The sequence below is a fragment of the Sarcophilus harrisii genome, chromosome 3 (assembly GCF_902635505.1).
Source record: "Sarcophilus harrisii chromosome 3, mSarHar1.11, whole genome shotgun sequence".
NCBI classification, from domain to species: domain Eukaryota; kingdom Metazoa; phylum Chordata; class Mammalia; order Dasyuromorphia; family Dasyuridae; genus Sarcophilus; species Sarcophilus harrisii.
Window position 1 is genome coordinate 558,914,838 of NC_045428.1, and position 6,004 is coordinate 558,920,841.

The window sequence follows — 6,004 nt, forward strand, 5'->3', positions numbered from 1 at the left end:
GCAGTGTGGTATAGTAACTACTAAGTAGACTTTGGAGGCAAGCAAATTTGAGTGCTTCTGACACATTATGATTGGTACCCTAAGGCAAATTAACCTTCCTAAATGCTCTAAGCAGCTCTAAGAGTCAAAAAAAGAGAATTCTTGTTCATCTTTATCAGTGGAAGGAGTTTCCGCACTGGGAATTCCTCATGTCAATGAAATAAAAACTCTAGATAATTCTGCCAAAAAATAATACATACATTATATATAATGTGTGCATTTACAGTACATATGTAGGTGAAATATACATCATATATCAATTTATATTGTGTATATGACAAGAAATTGATTAAATTATTATTGTTATTGAGAGTTTAGTATAATAATAGCAAGTACAGCAGAGAAGTCATGTGTTGTGGTGAATGGATACAATACTGGCCTTAGTGTCAGGAAATCTCTGTATTCCACTTTTCATACCATCTTAATTTTCAAAGTCTGTTTTCCTCTCTGCAAAATGAAGACAATGGTACCAGTGCTAGAATCACAGAATCTCGCAATTGGAAGAGATTGGAAGAGAGCTTATTGGCCATCCAATCCAAACTACTCTGGACAATCTCCCCACAATATCATGGGCAATTGGACAGGAAGCCCTTGTTTGAAGACATCCCCTTCAAAAAGGGGGATCCACGAAACTCTTGAAGCAGACCATTCCACACTAACTGCCTTATGGTTAATAGTTATGTGGTCCCCATCAAGTCATTTAAGATATATTATTATCTAAAGTCACTTGAGAAATTAATATCATAATTATTAATAAAAATTACTTGCCACCACTATCCCCTTTCCAATATTAACCAAAGAAGCTTAGTGGCACAGTGACTGAGTGCTAGATCTAGAGTTGAAATACTTGAATTCAAATATGGCCTCAGACACTTGTTAGCTGTGTGACCCTGAGAAAGGCACTTAATTCTTGTTTGCCTCAGGTACCACAATTGTGATAATAATAGCACCAGTCCCCTAGATTTGTTGTGAAGGTCAAATGATATAATATTTGTAAAGCACTTAGCATGTAGTAGAACTTAATAAATGTAAGTTCTCTCTTTTCCTGTCCCTTCCCAATTTGGTATAAAAAATTCTTAGTAAAGGAGACCACTCTACCAATGCAGATCTGCGCCTGCTCTGGCTGGCTTAGAGAGTTTCCTAGGGCATTGAGTGACGTGTCCTGATTTATGGGATCCCAGATTTAGAGCCCCAAATGGCCATAGAACAATAATATTAAACTTAAATAGAAACTTGAGGAACCTTGATGTCATTTTAGGTTCCTTTGAGCTTTAGAATTATTATTTCATGGACCCATAAACCCTTAGAAATGTCAGTTTCCTCATCTGCAAAATAAGAACTTCTATAGAAGTTCACATTCTATATTTACTAATTGTATAACCTTGGGCAAATTGTGACATAGTTCATAGAGAGTTAGACTTAACATCAGAAAGACTTGGATTCAAATCCTGCCTCTGATATTTAATAGTTGTGTGATCTGGACAAATCATCTAACTTTTCCGAGCTAACTACTGGGCTTATATCCCAAAAAGATACTAAAGAAGGGAAAGGGACCTGTATGTGCCAAAATGTTTGTGGCAGCCCTATTTGTAGTGGCTAGAAACTGGAAAATGAATGGATGTCCATCAACTGGAGAATTGTGATATATGAATGTTATGGAATATTATTGTTCTGTAAGAAATGACAGCAGGATGAATACAGAGAGGCCTGGAGAGACTTACATGAACTGATGCTGAGTGAAATGAGCAGAACCAGGAGATCATTATATACTTCAACAATAATACTGTATGAGGATGTATTCTTATGGACGTGGATTTGTTCAACAAAGAGAAGATCTAACTCAGTTCCAATTGATCAATCATGGACAGAATCAGCTACAACCAGAGAAGGAACACTGGGAAATGAGTGTAAACTGCTTGTATTTTTGTTTTTCTTCCGAGGTTATTTTTACCTTCTGAACCCAATTCTTCCTGTGCAACAAGAGAACTGTTTGGTTTTGCACACATATATTGTATCTAGGATATACTGTGACATATTTAACATGTATAAGACTGCCTGCCATCTAGGAGAGGGGGTGGAGGGAGGGAGGGGAAAAGCTGGAATAGAAGTGAGTGCAAGGGATAATGTAATGCAAAAAATTACCCATGCATATGTTCTGTCAATAAAAAGTTATTTTAAAAAACTTTTCTGAGCTATATTTTTTTCATCTGTAAAAGGAGAGAGTTGGGCTTGATGACTTCCAAATTTCCTTCTGGAATTAAGTACCATTTTTGATCCTATTCCCTCCCTGGACCTCAGTTTCCTTATCTCAAATGGCTACTGAGGATTCTCCTAATGGTAGGTCAACAAATGCTATTATCCATTACATCTTTCATGCCCATCTGAGCTAGTTGCTTCCCTTCCTGCTCCCTTCCTGCCAAAGGTGACATAGAGAAGTCATTTCTTCCTGCTTCCTCTATCTTCTGGCCTGGATTAACTGTAGCAGTGGACCAGAAACATCTTTCTATCAGATTCTTCCACTGGTCCTCTTCACTGAGCTATCCAACTGACTGAGAGGACCATACCCTGAAGCCACAGCCCTAGTGATATTAATACCCAACCTGGGCCCATTTTTCAATAACTAATAAACTCCCACCTGGTCACATCCTGTATCCACTGGTTCTGAATGTCTGATTGTAATTATTCAAATCCTATTCTCCCTCCCCTACTGCCCACTCCAAATTCTCATGCCCCCTCAAACCAATTTCCTCCTACTATGTCCTACTCTAAAGCTGCCCATTACTTCCCACTATGCTCTCTGTAATGCTTGTTCTGTAGGTAACAAATTTGCTTTCTTTAAAAAAAAAATTTTCTCTAATTACATGTAAGGACAATTTGTAACATTCTTTTTTTTTGTTACAATTTTTCCCTTTTTCCCTCACCTCACCCCTCCCTAAGACAGTAAGCAATTATATATAGGTTATACATGTGCAATCATGCAACACATGATTTCCATATTAGTCACATTGTGGAAGAAGATACATACCAAAAGAAAAAAAAAAACAAGAAAAAAGGGGGAAATAGTCTGCATTCAGACTCTGTCTATCTATCTGTCTATCTATCTATCTATCTGTTCTTAAGGTGGACAACATTTTTCATCATGAGTCAATTCCAAAGGACTTGTCTTGAGTCACTGAATTGCTGAGAAGAGCTAAGTCATTCATAGTTGATCATCATATAATAGTGCTGTTACTGTGTCCCGGTTCTGCTCACTTAACTTTTCACCAATTCTTATAAGTCTTTCCTTTTCTGAAGTCATCCTGTTCACCATTTGTTATAGAACAATAATATTCCTTTACATTCGCCTATTAAAATTTGTTCAAGCATTCTCCAATTGATGGACATCCCCTTGATTTCCAATTCCTTATTACCTTAAGAAGAACTGCTATAAATATTTTTGTACAAATAGGTTCTTTTTCTTTTTTTGTATCTCTTTGGGATATGGACTTAGTATAGTTAACAAAGCTGGAGAAAACCATGGTGATTGGGTACACTATAAATTTATTTATTCATTTTAAAGTACTTTGTAAACTTTAACCTACTTTGTAAGTTTGAGCTATTATTATTGCCTTTGTTTTTAAATAAATGGAACAAATGGAATTCCTTTTTAAAATATCTTAATAATTTAAAAAAATAATAGCTTTCTATTTTCTTTATTTTATTTTATTTTTAGCTTTTTATTTTCAAAAATATGCAAAGATAGTTTTCAACATTCGCCCTTGGAAAACCTTGTGTTTCAACTTTTTTCTCCCTCTCTTCCTCCTACCCCCTTCTTCTAGATAGCAAACAATCCAATATATGTGAAACACGTGCAATCCTTCCCACTATAAATTTGTGTTGCACAATTTCAGCTCACTGCAGCAAGACAATTTTTTCATACCTTCCTAATTGATTCAGCAGCAGCTAGGTGGCGCAATGGATTGAGTCCCAGGTTTGGAGGCAGGAAAACTCATTTTCTTGAGTTCAAATCTGGACACTTACTAGCTGTGTGAGGTTGAGCAAGTCACTTAACTGTTTGCCTCAGTCTTATTATCTGTTAAATGAGCTGGAGAAGGAAAACAGCAAACCACATACTATAATGCCTAGCACACAGTAGGTGCTTAATAAATGTTTGCTGAATTAAATTTGAATCAGATGTGACTGATCAACAACACAATAGGCATTTTAAACTCAACATGTCCAAAACTAAACTTATTATATTCCCTCTTTCTTTCTAATTCCCTTATTGCTGTCAAGGATACCGTCATTATTTGTGAACTGATTCAACCATTCTGAAGAGCAAATTGGAACTATGTCCAAAGGGCTGTCAAACTGTGCATACCCTTTGATCCAGCAGTGTTTCTATTGGGTTTATATCCCAAAGAGATCTTAAAGGAGGGAACGGACCCACATGTGCAAAAATGTTTATGGTAGCCCCTTTCATAGTAGCAAAAAAACTGGAAACTGAATGGATGCCCATCAGTTGGAGAATGGCTGAATAAGTTATAGTATATGGATGTTATGAAATATTATTGTTCTGTAAGAAAAGAGCAGCAGGATGATTTCAGAGAGGTCTGGAGAGACTGACATGAACTGATGCTAAGTAAAGTGAGTAGAACAAAAAGAACATTGTACACAGCAACAAGAAGATTATATGATGATCAACTCTGATGGATGTGACTCTTTTCAGCAATGAGGTGATTCAGGCCAATTTCAAAAGAATTGTGATGGAGAGAGCCATTTGCAGAGAGGAGAGAGAAGATTATAGGGATTGAATATGGAGCACAACATAGATTTTTAACTTTTTTGTGTTGTTTGCTTATTTTTTTCTTTCTCATTTTCCCCCCCTTTGATCTGATTTTTCTTGTGCAGCATGATAAATGTGAAAATATGTATAAGAATTGTACATGTTTCAACACATGTAGGATTACTTGCTGTCTAGAGAGGAGGCGGGGAAGGGAGGGAGAAAAATTGAACACGAGGTTTTGCAAGGGTAAATGCTAAAAACTATTTTTGCATATATTTTGCATATAATTATCACTAAAAAATATATCACCATCTTCTCAGTCCTCCAAATTTGTGACCCAGTGTTACTTTGATTACTCATGCTCCCTCACTCCCACATATTTAATATTTTGTTAAGGCCTTTATAATATCTCTCACACTTTCTCTCCCCTCATGCTTCGTCCACTCTGGTTCATGCCTTCTTTGTCCCATGCCTAAATTGCTGCAATATCCTGATGGTTGCCATCTTTGCCTTGAATCTTAGCCCACTCCAGTCCATCATCTATCTATCTACTCAGCTGTTAAAGTGATCTGACCATGTCACTCTAATAAATTCTGGTGGCTCCCAATCATCTCTGAGAGCAAATAAAAAATCCCATTTGTTATTCAAAATCCTTCATAATCTTCACCTCTCAATCATTCCAGTCTTCTTAGAATTTACTCCCCATCATCTATTCTTGGATCCAATGACACTGGCTTTCCTGCTGCTCTTTGCACAAAACATTCCATCTCCCACATGATGATCTCCATCTCCTGGCTCGGCACAGAGCCCAAGTTCCACCTTCTACTTTCCCTTAATTGTAGCGCTTTCCCTCTGTTAGTTATCTTCAATTTACTTTAGCTATAGCTTATTTGTCTCACCCATTCATCCATGAGATCCTGAAGTAGAGACATTATCTTTTGCCTTTCTTGCCAGCATTCGGCACAGTGTTTAACATATAGTAGATACTTAATAAACATTTATTAAATGACTGATTGACTGCCTGACCAATTGTGAATAGAGCAATAAAGTCAGAATCGAGAAAAACCAGCTGCTATGTGCCAGCGGTGAAGGACCTCCCTTGGCTGCCAGCCAGGGCACCTACATTCCTGATAGCCCAGTCCAGCACCTTTGGACATCTACTCCTCCCTGAGCACGACTCCACCCTCTCCTACTGGCCCT